The sequence below is a fragment of the Eublepharis macularius genome, chromosome 2, assembly GCF_028583425.1.
Source record: "Eublepharis macularius isolate TG4126 chromosome 2, MPM_Emac_v1.0, whole genome shotgun sequence".
NCBI classification, from domain to species: Eukaryota; Metazoa; Chordata; class Lepidosauria; order Squamata; family Eublepharidae; genus Eublepharis; species Eublepharis macularius.
The window spans coordinates 34,485,031-34,499,979 of NC_072791.1; the positions used below are offsets into that span (position 1 = coordinate 34,485,031).

The 14,949-nt window shown below is 40.7% G+C and overlaps 1 protein-coding gene and 1 long non-coding RNA gene across 4 annotated transcripts in view; one reads left to right on the plus strand and one right to left on the minus strand.

Moving 5' to 3' along the window:
- Window positions 1–14,949, plus strand: part of FOXN3 (forkhead box N3) — a 178,987-nt gene that overhangs the window by 124,485 nt on the left and 39,553 nt on the right. The gene's annotated exons all lie outside the window — the stretch shown is intronic.
- On the minus strand, window positions 505–9,009 carry LOC129325101 (uncharacterized). The gene is made up of 3 exons (XR_008596577.1): window positions 8,903–9,009; window positions 5,898–6,046; window positions 505–2,517 (listed from the first exon to the last, which is right to left on the minus strand). It is a non-coding gene; the product is annotated as an uncharacterized LOC129325101 (long non-coding RNA).

A 14,949-nucleotide genomic window follows, 5' to 3' on the forward strand; every position in this document is an offset into this window, starting at 1 on the left:
TCACCTGAGACTTATTGATTTCCAGGTAGCAACTTTTGATCCCGGACTTTTAAACTGCAGATTCTGACTTCCCTGTGTGTCCCTGCTCCAGAGTGAGACCAGTGAGCTCAGCTATGACACTAGCTAGCATTGCTGGGCTGTAGTCCCATCTCCTTGACCCCCAACCTGAAATCCTGCTCCATCATCTATTACCTGATGTGTTTGATCCACCGAGTTATCTGTGGAAAGGGAAATGTGCTTGGTGTAGTTTGCAAGTGGTAGTGCCATGGCTGCGGCAATGCATAGCGTTTTATTATAATGTTTAATATGATAACTGTGTGTATATTGAACAATGGAATGTACATCGGATGGTTCACATGATTTCATTTAATTGGGTGTTGAAATTGTATCAGAAGAAATACTTTGTGCTATGTTTTGAGCATGCAGAAAAGCCAAAGGGAATATAATTGCTGTCACTAACCCCAAGCAGACAACAAGAACTGGCGCACGTGTGGAAATCTTCCATAGGTTCCAACCATATGTTTATAATTTATAAAGATCAAACATATCAAAATAAAATTGTGTGCATTTATATAAAATACTTCTTTGGATTTGAGGGACTTACCTCACCAATTTTTTTTTCTTGTGGCTAACCAAGAAATGATAAGTTCTTAGGCAGACTAATGCCCTAAATACATCAGAGAGGAAATGCAAAATTTGAATTAAAAGCCCGCAGGATTTGTATTTTTTCTGTATTCTGTTGAGCACCCCTTGTCTCCTAAGTGTTATGAATTTTAAAAAAAATATTTAATGTAAATTTCATAATGATTTACTGTATGGCTTTAAAAAGATCCTAAAGCTTCCAAATCCATTTCTTAGTGAAGCTGAAATCTCATTCTAAGAGAGCTATGATATAAATGTTATAACTGTATGAATATATATAGTACTTAAGTGTAAAATCCTTTTTTCTTTGACAACTCCAATTTTCTTAAAATGATAAAAAGCAGTGAATGTAGATGCAGAGCTGGACTACAAATAATGAATGAGTGTTCTGGGTATTCAGTTAACTGTGGTGCTAATGAGGGGAGTGATTTTTTTTTTTTGTAGTGGCATTAGTATTCCAAGAAGCAAAATCCCTGGTTGGAGAGGTAAAAATGATGATTGCTCATTAGCAAATAGAATACAGATGTTACATTCATTTTGCCGTTGTTTCATATAAAATACCTTTTGGGAGTTACTGGTATAAGATGGAAAACTTGATCATCCAATAGAGTACCAAACATGTTTGTAGTGGAAAACGTACCCAAAGTACAGCAAATGTGGTGTAACTTGGAATTCATTTTATAGAAGCTATATCCTAAAAGTGTTTTTAGATTTAGATATTTAGTGTTTAGATAATTAAAATGAAGCTGCATTTTTGGCATCGTTTCTTTTATAATATCTTGTAGGACAATTTAAGTCCCCAAATGCCATTCAGAAGATCTTTGTCCATGTCAAAGTCTGAGCTTATAGCAAGTACTGCATCTACATGGTTTGTAGAGATGTTGGAAAGGTATGAGGACAACCCACCTTTCAAAAGCAGCAGCAAATATATGGTGTTCCTCCCCAGATCTGCTGCATGAACTGAAATTATAAGAGATCTCAGGAACTGTGACCATTCTTAGTGCAACTAACTGGCCACAAAGGCACAGATAGCATTTCCACTGTTAAGTTGTGGGTGTAGTTTATCTTCACCAAGGCCCTTCTTTTGTGTGTGAAGAGGATTTTATTTTAATCCCCCCCAGTATTTTAAATATGCTTCAGCTTCTAAATGGGTGCTGTTCAAATAAGATTTCCCACAGTATTTGATAGGACGTTGGAGATTAATAGAAGTGGGGGCATCAGCTGCACTTCCTTATGCAGTGCAACTTCTGTTTTCCACAAGATCTTCCTTCTTGAGTTTCAGTCCTGCAGCAGCAGAGAAAAGGATGGAACCTGCAGACTCAACAGTGTGGCATTTTAAAGTTCCTCCTTTTGTTTGGCCAACAGAAACCAGGGGTACAACCCAGCCAAAACGCTTATTCACAAATCAGTTAAGTTGTATAAGATTCTTAGCAGATCAGTAGTAGTAGTAGTAGTAGTAGTAGTAGTAGTAGCAGTTGTTGTTGTTGTTGTTGTTGTTGTTGTTGTTGTTGTTGTTGTTGTTGTTGAACAAGATTTTTACCCCACCTTGCTGCTCCAGTAAGGCCACCAAGCCTGCTAACAAATTAAAACATACAGATTAAAATATCTTAAAAATCATTAAAACCAGCACGCAAGCACATCATTAAAACGACATAGAACCAGGTCTTAAAATAAATGGCAGTAGAAAATGCCATCAAGTCATAGCTGACATACAGTGATCCTTGCTGGGGTTTTCAATGAAAGAGGCTAACAGAGGTGGTTTGCCACTGTCTGCCTCTGCAATCCTGGACTTCTTTGGAGGTATGCCATCCAATTACTATCCAAGGTCAACTCTGGCTTAGCTTCGGAGATCTGATGAGATCGGGCTTCTCTGGGCTATTTTAAAATAAATACAAAAGAAAAACAAGAGTTAAAACATTGGGGGTGGGGAAGCAATTGCTACGTTTTATGTGCTGGTAGAAGAAAACAACAGAAAGGAACAGGTGAATCTCCCTGGGGAGAGTTTTAATAGCCTCTGGAAACTTTTTGAACATAAAGCTTCCCTCTGCACCAGTTTCTAAAACAAAACATAGTTGTTTTATATTTTGTTTATTTATTTGAGGCATTTTAACCCACCTTTTCTTTGTAGGGACTTAATGGGCATCTCCAGTCTACAATAAGGAAAGCAGCCTTAAAATCCTGGACATCTATTTAACAAAAGTACCTTATTTTAGTTATGCTTTTGTGGACTGCTAGTACATCTAAGAGATTTGGATAGAGAATTTTGGGAGTTCGGCATAACTCTCTTCTCTCTTATACATGAGGTAGTTTAATTTTGAAATGAGTACTGGAAATGCTTGAGTGACACAATTTCAGGAATTTGTTTTTGCTAAATGTAAGTGATTAAGACTCCTAAACATGCTTCCTAGGAGGTATGTTCCACTAAGCTCAGTAGCATTAACTTATGAGTAAACATGTTTGAGATCGCTCCAGTGTGGCACAGCTTGTGTGTGGATGTGCAAAAACAGCAGCCACTCACCGAAATGAGAGGGAGCACTTTTTATTCAGTGTTACATTAACTTTAAGTGTGCGCCACTGCGAACAGTGGAATTGTGGATGTGAACCCACTCACTTTTATTCTAAAACAGATTTCTGAGTAAGGAAGTGGTTCAGTTATGTCCGTGCATCAGCATTTCATCACTTGATGACTTCACTGTTGACTCGCTGCCCCGAAGAACCGTATTGTGTTGGCGGCAACATTGGGTAATATGAAAGTTCTGTTTGGGGTGAGTCATCTGCAGGAGCTCATTCACACATGTGGATTGCCATTCATTGCTGCTGTCAGTGGATGAGGAACGAGCCAGCCCATTGTTAAAGTAGAAACGGCATCAAAGTGGTTTGTGATGAACTAGGTCGCTGCAAGCTACTCTGAAGAGTATCTTTCTTTTCACAGAACGGCTTGGCGTATGCGAGCCAACAGCCTTTTCAGTCAAAGGGCCTATTTGCTCCCTTGGTCTGCCTTGCTGCAGAAAATACAGGCAGGCTCCCAACTGGGAGTACGTTAAATGAACTCAAGTCACTTATTTGCTGTTTAGTTGTTGTGGCAGTGAAACTAGTGGGTGTAAAAATGTAGCTGAACAAAAGGTCCTGTCTCTGCCTTGTTTGTACAGTTCAAAAATAGTCCTTGAGGTTGCAGAGTGATGAATGGCCAATGCAATGAAAACTTTTTGAGGGACTGGTCAGTCTGCATGGCTGCACAGACAAAAACGAACTTTTCATTGCTGTTAACTATGAACAAACTTTTTATTTAACTGTAGCAGTAAAAGCAAGATCATTACCCCAGCTGAATAGGGTACATTGCAGAACTTCCCCCAAAATCAGAAAAATAGTTGTTTCTAAAAGAAAGAATGCTAATGGGAATTTCCAAATTACATCTGCTGATCTGCATTCAGTACATTTATTTTTAAACAAAATTTATATCCCGCCTTTCTTCCCTCATCAGGGCCACCAAGGCAGCTACGCTGAGCATTTTTCTTTTTTCTAGGGAACGTTCCCCCCGTCCTCCGTAGTTACATTTCAGATGCTTGACACAGTATGCATTCCCCTAATGGAAGAGTAGTTCAAGTTTTACTGCTTATTGCTGCATGTCTCAAACTTTATGAATGAGTATTCCACTAGATACCTCCCCGCTTCAAAAATACTTGGCCCTGCCTGGAGATGATTTTTAAGGCTGAGTTAAACCATGCTATGAGATGCTGCTAAAAATGGCATCCCAGCAGCCAGTAAAGTTCCCCTGGAATGTCTATGAATATTTATGCTATGATTTGAGGTCACTACAGTGACCCCAAAAAACAGTGGATCTGCAGTGTAGCTGAGCAGATGGCCTGAAGTGAGGCCACAGCTTGGAAGGAGTCCTGAGAATATTTGAGGTGGCAAACGGGTTCATAATGGGAGAGGCTGTCCTTCAACTAAACAGGGCCCAGGTGACATAGAACTGTCTTATCTTTATCAGGTAGAGAGCCCTGACCCCAATCCACATCAGCTCCTCTCCTCTTCCCAGAGGCTCCACTAGACAGGCAGCCAGCTCCCTATATTTACTTCCCCTTAGCCAGCTTATGCCCAGGGCTACTGGGGAAAGAGAAACTCAGAGTTAAATTTCCCTAATACACTTCCACCATTTAAGAAATCAGGCCCGTAAGTCATGACCCGAATGCTTGATATTTGTGTGTGTGTTTTATTTCCCTTCAGCCAACAACTTCAAGCCAGCCAGAGTGAAAACAGAAAAAAGATGTATACCACTGGAGTGAATTAGTTAAAATACATATGGACATAAGTGTTAAGAGGTGCAGATATAACCCACACTCTTATAATAGTGAAGGCTTGTAATATACATTAACAGGTGTCAAAAGGCACCTATTTGCTGCTGCTGCTCAGCAGCTTCAAAACCTTCTTTTCCTCACCAACTTCCTTAATGGATTTCAAATGTCTGCCAGCTCTCATTGGCTGTTCCCTGGGAGAGGCAGAGCTGGAACTAGTTCTGTCCATCACAGTTCCCATTTGCATGCTCATAGATGCAGAGGAGTTAGCCGTGTTAGTTTGTAGTAGCAAAATCAAAAAGAGTCCAGTAGCACCTTTAAGACTAACCAACTTTATTGTAGCATAAGCTTTCGAGAATCACAGTTCTCTTCGTCAGATGCATGGAGGGCAAGAAGAAACTGGTCAGATATATAGGTGGAGAAGGGAGGGAGGAGTAGATGTAAACAGTAGCTTCTGATATGGAGATCAGTTTGCTTCTGTTAAGGAAGTCAGTTACTTCTGATAATGAGATAACCATTCATAGTCTCTATTCAATCCCAGCCTGAGTCAGATTTACACATGAGTTCCAATTCAGCAGCTTCCCATTGGATTTTGTTTTTGAAAGGTTTTTGTTGAACTACAGTGACCTTTAAGTCCTTGATGGAATGTCCTGGTAGCATTTGCATGCTGTAATCACTAAGCAGCTATCCTCTTTTGGACCAGTTGCAGCTCCAACTAGGACAACTAGCCTCAAGGTTACATGGATCAGTGCAGCCAGGTTTGTGGAACTCACAAAGGAGGATAATTTCAGCACCAGGTGCAGCTGACAAAATACATCTTTGCCACTGAATTTACCTTAATGCAGGATCTAATAACACTCCTCTGCACTTTACAGAGGTAGTTGTATTCAACCCAGCCCCATCCAAAGTCCTCTCTTTACTGACTAGCTTCTCCTCTGTCTCTTTTGGTTTCAACTTTACCTTTGTTGTCCCTCAGGCAATCACAGTCTCCACACACTGGTCCAGCACTGTCTCTGGTGGCTTGTTCAAAGAAACACAGAGCCGATCATCAGCATACAGATGACTTGTTAGAACCTCTGGACAATCTCTTTCATGTTCTCACTTGTGAGCTAAACAACATGAGTGGAAGAATCAAACTCTGAGGAACTTTACATGATAGAGCCCATGTTCTATCATGTAATCCAGTCAGGATTCAAACCAGGACATGGGACAGAGACAGCACTAGTAGCATTAGTGGATGATCTCCATCTGATTCTCTTGGATCTATCTGCAGCCTTTGATACAATAAACTATGCCATCCTGTTGAGGCATTTAGAAACAGAAGTGGGCATCAAAGGATATGTCCTGGACTGGTTTAAATCTTTTTTCATGGAGCGGATCCAAAGGGTTGCCATCAGAGCTATCTGTAGAATGGGAACGATCTTGCGGTGCTCCACAGGGCAATCTTATCTCCCATGTTATTCAACCTCTACATAAAGCCTTTAGAAGAACTCATTCGCCGCTATGAAGTTGGATGTCATCAGTATGCAGATGACACCCAACTCTATATCTCAATATCCAGGTCCCCACAGGATGCAGTAGAAATCTTAGATTGCTGCCTGACAGCCATGGTGAAATGGCTGACAAACAACAAATTGAAATTGAACCCAGACAAGACTGAAGTGATACTTGTTGGGAAGCCAGAGATCTTGAAGGGCACTGAACTCTCCACTTTCGATGGAGTTTGTCTGACCATTGCAGACTCAGTTAAGAGCCTAGGGGTTATACTGGATCCAGCGTTATTACTAGAAAAACAAGTTACGGCAGCAGCAAAAAAATGCTTTCTACAACCTCACTCTAGCCTGGAAGATGGCTTCTTATCTCGATATGGCCAACCTGGCCACTTGGATCCATGCTATGGTAACATCAAGGCTTGACTGTTGTAATGAACTATATATAGGCCTCCCATCTAAGTTAACTAGGAGGCTCCAATTAGTGCAAAATGCTGCAGCTCGACTGTTATCAGGAGCATGAACATCACTCCCATCCTACAGTCGCTCCATTGGCTACCCATCAGTTACTGTGCTCAGTTCAAGGTATTAGTTATTACATACAAAGTTCTTCACAGCTTTGATCCAGCATACCTACAGGACCACCTCCCTCCCTATGTCCCTCCATGGCAGCTTCGCTCATCTGAACAGGATCTCCTGCAGGTGCCAGGTTGCACACAGGTGAAATCAACAGCAATCTGTACTTGGGCTTTCTCTGTGGTGTTCCCTACCCTGTGGAATGACCTGCCTGAGGAGGTCAGGAGAGCCCCCACTCTCCTGGCTTTCCACAATCGATGCAAAGCCAAACTATTCAAAAAGGCTTTTTACTCAAATGGGAGGGCTGTATTTTAGGGATGGGGTCTCAGATGCTTCGCTATTGAGTTAGGGACCTTAGACTTCATCACTATATTGCCTTACATATTATCTGTTGCTTTAAATATGTATTCCTATGTACCACCTGTGCTCCATATTGTCTAATGTTAGTCCTAGAATTGATTATGTTCTGTTTCAGTATTTTTTCTACTGTATATTGGATTCTTGCTAATGCTATGTCTTTTAAACTTGTGTCTGTTCACCCTATGGCATTGTTTGTTGGAATGTCCTTGATACTGATGGTACTAATCTCATACTGTGTAATCCGCCTGTATATTGGATTCTTGCTAATGCTATGTCTTTTAAACTTGTGTCTGTTCACCCTATGGCATTGTTTGTTGGAATGTCCTTGATACTGATGGTACTAATCTCATACTGTGTAATCCGCCTTGAGTCTCAGTGAGAAAGGCGGACTATAAATGACATAAATTTTAAAAAAATGCTAGTAGGTCTCTGTGTAATCCAGACTCAAAAGACTGAAATAATGTCCCTTAGGGGGGAGACAAGGAGAGATAGTCACTGCTAAATGTCATTTTTAACCAATATTCCTATGTCAGACATGTTAGGTGGGTTTTGAGCTTGTGCACTCACCAGCAGAAATAGGGCAGAAATTATCTATACATTTGGTGATTGGTTTTGCATAACTGTTGACATTCTCAAGCTTTAGACTATAGTTGTTTTGGAAATTTGATAAATGGGTTCTTCTTTAGCTTTTCTCTTGTTTGTGGAATTAGTCCCACTGTTGCTTGGTAATAAACCTGACCACTATGACCTAATGGCTAGATATTAGTGAATTCCTGCAGTGCTGTAATCTCAGTAATAGTTTATATTTGAGCTAAATAATGTCATGGGTGAATTGAGACCAGCTGAAGAAAAGAGTAGGCAGCAGAATTAAGACGTGGGTAGGCTGTTATTGGTTTAGTCTCTAGCATAAAGTAAAGAAGAAAAAAGGCCTCTGGCACTTTTGTGAGAAATGTAATTTCTAAAGAGCACTTAGTGCTAGCTACCAAAGTATGCTGCAACTTCTTTTTTCTGGTGTGTTTATGGATTAGGAGACTACAAGCAAAAAAAGAGGAGAGCCGTAAGAGATTAGTTTTCATTTCTTTTCATAATATGAAACCAAATGAGTGAACTGCTGCATAGTAGATGTCAAGACTGCGGGGGAAACTACGTGGGGGGGGGGGAGCTCAACTCTTAGTTTTAATGAAATTATGAAAAGTAAAGTAATAGGTAGTGAGCATGTAGCACACTTTATTTCTTCCCCTATGAGAGCATGTACAAGCAGGAGCTCTTCTGCATGCCCTCTTGTGAAAAGAATTTGGAATGGAGTCTCCTTTCTGTTCTGTCTGACTTGACGGCACACAGGTGTACATTTTCCTGCTAACAGCATTTAGAGCTTATTCCCAAACACCAGTCAGATAGGTGGCACTATGACCCATTTCTCAGACTAGATCACTGATCCCCAATATAGTTCCCAGGGGCACCATAGCACCTGCCAGTGGGTTTCCTGTTGCCCATTTGCTTCTTCTCTGAAGCAGAAAGCCAATCTTTGCTTTCCCTTACCTTACTGAAACACAAGGTTCTTCTGTAGAGCTCAGGTGGCATCTCCATTGTGTCTGCAGGGGGACCAATTCAGAAACAGCTACCTTCCTCACCTCCTTGTAAACCCCTGTAAGAATACACCCATAGATAAGGTTGCCAATTGGCTGGCAGAAAAATGTTCTGTCCTTTTAGTAGAGGCTTAAAGGGATGTTATTTACCAAGAGGTATTATTTACCTCCATGCCAGGAACAGCTTCAGGTGCCCATTTCCACACATTAAGTCTCTGTTTAAAGGGACAGTTTACTCCTAAGTGCTTTGCAGAGGTGCCAAAGTGCACTGCCTCTTTACATAATTTCAGGCTCTCAGTTGAGGTGAAGAACTGAGGCAGTCATTTGGCCTACTGTTGAATACGAAGATGTGGCTAATGTTGGAACAGTGTTGACTTCTTAATCCTGTGGATCCTTACTCGCCAATAAATTACCTGCATTCTGCTGCTTGAGACTTGGGCATACAGCCAAAGAGAACTATTATAATAATAACTAGTGCAAAGAAATAGAACCACAAAAATCTGCCTTGAACCACACAGAAAGGTGGGGTAAAAATGTTTTAATAAATAAATATAATAAAAAAGAAAGAACAAGAGACCTGTTCTACAAGATCCAAGAAGTCAAAGGGAAATTCAAACCATGGCTAGGGATGCTGAAAGATCAACACGGAAATACGTGATCTTACCAGGACAAAATAAAGAAAAGAAGGAACCAGCACATAGAAGAACTATACAGAAGAAATGAAAGAATGGCAGGCACCTTCAAAGAGGAAACTTTTGATAAAGAACCAGCAATTTTAGAAAGTGAAGTGAAAGCTGGGCTCAAACAATTGGGAGAAACAAATTGCCTGGAGTAGATGGCATATCAATAAAGCTCTTTCAAGATAAGGAAACCAAATCCATCAAAATCCTAATGAGTATGCCATTCAGGAAAACAAAATAATGGTCCACAGACTGAGAATACTCAATCAGTTCCAAAAAAGGAGATGTCAAAGATTGCAGCAACTGTCAGACCATTGCATTAATTTCCCCTGCAAGCAAATTGATGCTCAAAATTTTACAACAAATACTCTCACCATATATGGAACGAGAAATGCCAGATGTTCAAGCTAGATTCAGAAGAGGAGGAGGCGGCACTAAAGATTATATAGCAAATTTATGTTGGTTACTGGAGCATACCATAAAATTTCAGAAGAAAATCAGTTCGTGTTTAGTAGATTATTGCAAAGCTTTCGACTGTGTGGATTACGAAAAGCTATGGATGGTTTTAAAAGAAATGGGTGTGCCATAACATCTGATTGATCTGTTGCACAACCTGTACACTAGACAAGAAGCTACTGTTAGAAGAGAACATGGGGAAACAGAATGGCTTCCAGTTAGCAAATGTGTCAGACAAGGATGTATTTTTATCTGCCTATCTCTTCAGTCTACATGCAGAACATATCATAAAGAAAGCTGGATTAGATTTAGATGAGGTGAAGTGAAAACTGTTGGAAAAAAACATTAACCATTTTGAGATGTGCAGATAACACCAGATTACTGGCAGAAAATAGTGAAGACTTAAAATGACTACTAATGGAGGTTAAAGGAGAAAGTGCCAAATCAGGGTTACAGTTGAACATCAAGAAGACAAAAGGCATGACTACTGAGGAATTACAGAACTTTAAGGCTGACAATGAAGATTTGAAGGTCATTCATTCATAGAGTTGCCATAAGACAGAAGTGACTTGACAGCATATCACACACACAAACATTCTGCCTCTTGCTGCTCATCATTTATTTATTTAAAACATTTATAGCTCGTCTTATCTCCTCCAACTCAAGGTGGCTCAGTTCATCACACTGGATTCTGACCAAACTGGTATGTAACAGCTTCTGCCCTCCATCCAGACAATAGATCAATGTACAATGTAAAGGTGAACTAGGAATGTTTTCCTTTCCAGGGCGCAGCAATTACTTTTTTCTTTAAAGGATATCCAAACCCAAATTAGAAGCCAAGATTACCCAAATTTTCTAATCTTGCAGGCTTCAGACAACTTCCATATCAGCAAAACCAACTCCATAGCAGCTAGCAAAAACAGACCTCCAGGTACCTGTTATGCACAGACCTTCACCCTGTCCCTGATGCACATTTTCTGCCTTTGCCCTAGTCATTTCATATATTGCTGGGAGTGGCTCTCAAACTACTGGAACAATGGAGAGAGGTATCTCCCTGTGGAAGATGATCACTTGATGGTGATCAATTAACGGGTGGACCTGTGCCTTTTATTGAGCTGCCATTTACCCCCAGGATGCAAACTTAACAGTATTGTGGGCCTTGTGTGAAAACCTGGCACTGTACCAGTACTACTGGAAGTCCTCCAGATCTCTTGAGATAACCAGTCATTGTTTGCCAAGGCTTTATTCGTGTTTCAGATTGCCACTGTTTTACTCAGGGAACTACTTAAAGTTGGAAAGTTAGGACCTTTAGGGGGCAAACAATTCATATGCTTTTTGTTGTTGTTGCCATTGGAATCAGCACCCAGGATGACGCATAGGAATACACAGTGATTTTCACACTTGGATGGAAATAAACTGGTCTGAAAGAAGCATCTTCTCCCTTATGCTATATTTAGGGATGCAACAGACTGTTGTGGCAATTAAAAAAACTGATACAGTACCCAAAATAGTCTTTCTTGGTTAGTGTTGAAATGTACGTTTTGAGTCATGTATTTTTAAACTGTAGCTGTCTTTTTCGGCAACTCTTCAAGGAGTTTAATATTTACCCATGTTTTCATATTTGTTGAAAGTTTTCACTGAAGCTCTGAATATTCTAATCAAAATAAACCCTCAGCATAGTGAAACAACAAACCTAAATTGCCCAGTGCTTATTAATTGAAGTTCATGAGCTAAAACTAGTGCATAGCTATGCAAATCCTGTTGCATTTAAACAAAGCTGGAACAGGTCACTTTCCCTGCGAATCTTTGTCTGCCTTGCAAGGGACTGTGGGTTCCAATGAATATGAGAAGCAGCCATATACCTACTGATCTATGTTGCCTAGCACCATCCACTTGGACTAGTGACAGTTTTCTAAGGACTTGAGGAAAGATTTATTCCAGCCCTGCTGTCTAAGGCTCTCTTAGGTAAAGATTGAATTTGGGATGTTATGTGGGCTTAAATTTGCGTTCTTCTGCCAAGTCCTCTGGTTCTAATATATGAGTGATTCCGCACATGTCGGATAATGCACTTCCAATCCTCTTTATAGATCATTTGGAATGGATTTTTTGTGTGCGGAACAAATAATCCACCTCAAACGATTGATAAAGTGCATTGAAAGTGCATTATCCAACGTGTGCGGAATCAGCCAAAAACTACAACATTCTGATCACAAGTTACACTGGACATGCTTACAGTCCATGTATGGTGTACACTCGATTTTTCTGTATATTTCTGGTCAGAGTTGAGTAATTCTCATGTTACATTCAATGCACGTACATCTGAATAGGTTATTTAAACCTCACATTTATCCAAGTATGGGTCTACTGGTCTGCAGCTTCATTTGTAAAGTGAATGAGCACTGGCTGTTTCTTACAACAGGTGTACACACGTTTGTGCAGATTGTGCATGTATTCACTGTAACGTGTGCAAGCTAAAGTTGACTGCAAAGGCAGAGAAATCTCAAGAAGTGCCAATGTATAAAGCTCATCTTAAACCTCCTGGCAGACAGACACAAAATTTCTGACTGCATAGTATTGAGATACAACACATCGCTTCACAGACAGAACCAGCAGTACATTAAATCTGAGATACATTAATAATGGACAAGGCCTCATAAGTGAGGGCTGCAGAAGAACAATAGCAGTTTATAGGAATACTACCATTCATTGCATATTGGGGGGGAGGGTGCGCAGGTAATCTCTCCAGAAGGTGGACCGGGTGCATTACTTCCTTTATAGCCAGCCTTTTTCACAGAGACTTGAGTCAGATAACAAAATATAAAAACAACATGATGAGACACTGTAAGACAGCAATGTAATGTCATAAGAGATCCCACAAGCAATGTAGGATTGCAGAATTAAAAGACAATGCAGACACAACAAAGTCTAAGATCTGACATACCATAAACATTACAGAAAATGGATTACAAAAATAGAAGGCAGCAAAAGAAAGGTGACACACAGAGGAATAAACAGTGTAATAGAGTGCACAATCGTATTCCCCTATAAAAGGACTCTCCTGAACCATTCCATTACTCTGCTTCTTCATTAAAACCGCTCTCCTGAAGACGTCTTTCATTCAGCGGAATGTGTAAAAATGCAGGAGCCTCCATGATTGTCTTTGGCAGGCCATTCTATGAAAAAGGGTCACAGCAGAGAAAGTTCAGGAATGAGCCACTGTTGTTTTACCTGTTTGCGGTGTGGCACTATCAGAAGGCTCAGAGTGTGACTACAAATGGAGAAAGCGGCCACATCGGTGAAGCTTCAGCCGCAGCGACAGTGGAAGGATCTGCTGCAGATTCTTCCGCTGTCGCTGTGGCTGAAGCTTCCCCGACGCTGCCGCTTCCAGAGCAGCTCCCTGGGAGCAGGCAGCCCACTGGACGCCCTGGGAGAAAGTAGCAGCCGCCCGCTCCCAAACGAAGCCCTCTTGTGGCTCTTCAAGCAGGGATTCTAACAGAGAGGGGAAGGACCACTTGGACTTCACTTCCCAGGTAACCTTGCGAGAAAAATCTAGTGTTCTCCACGTGAAGAAAGTCACTTGTAGCTTTGCTCTCAGATGATTGATGCTGTCATGGTGGAACATAGCAGGGGCGGTGCCCTGTAAATAAGTGGGATCAAGGCCACTGAAGGACTTTGTAGGTGAGAACCAGCACCTTGAACGGAACTGAGTAACTGATTGATAGCCAGTGGAGTGACTGCAGAATAGGTTAATAAGCATACTCTGCCAAGCTCCTGATAATAACGAAGTTGTGCCATTCTGTACCTGCTGGAGTTTGAGTTGACTTTAAGGGAATACCCATGTAGAGTGTATTACAGTAGTTCCAGAGGAGTTAGTCGTGTTAGTCTGTAGTTGCAAAATAGTAGTAAGTCCAGTAGCATCTTTAAGACAAACCAACTTTATTGAGGCATAAGCTTTCGATAACCACAGCTCTCTTCATCACATGTCTCTGATGAAGAGAGCTGTTGTTCTTGAAAGTTTATGCCTCAATAAAGTTGGTTAGTCTTGAAGGCACTACTGGACTTTTTGCTATATTACGGTAGTGTAGCCTTGAAGTTACTATAGGATGGATCCATATGGCCAAGGTAAGGTAAGGAGGCTACGTGATCATGAAAGAAAACATTTTTTACAGCTGCAATAATAATGGAGTCCAGTATAAACTAGATTGTTAACTGAACCAGCAAAGGTCAGCAGAACCCCATCAAATATCTGGAGCTCAATTTCCTTCAAGATCTCAATCTTCTCAACTAGCATCACCCCTGTCTGGTCAGAATTCAGTTTCAGTTTTTTCACCCTTAGCCATTTAACCACAGCAGTTAGGCAATGACTCAGGAATTCATCACCAGGTCATTTTGATAAAGAAATGTAGAGCTGGATGTCTCAGCATAATGACGGCAGCCTACACTAAACCATGAATGGTTCCTCCTAAGGGCTTTACATAGAGTTTAAATAGCATGGGAGATAAGACAGACCCTTGTGGAACAAGGACAAGTCCTATTAACAATTGGTCTCCAACAACAGTCCTCTGAATTTAGTCCGTAAGGAAAATTTTTAACCGAGCCAAAGCACATCCTTTGATACCTGCTTCTACTTCCAGACACCTCAACAAGATGACATGGTTCACTGTATCAGAGGTTACTAATAAATGCAGTAAGAGCAACAAAGAGGTGTGACCATGGTCTATATTCAAAGAGAGATAATCAGTTAAAGTCACTATCCCATAGTCCAGTTGAAAGAGCTCTAGAGCAGAGAAGTCTTTCTGAAGATCTGGAGTCAGTCTGCAATTAATTTCTCAATCATTTTGTACAAAATGCAAATTAGAGACCA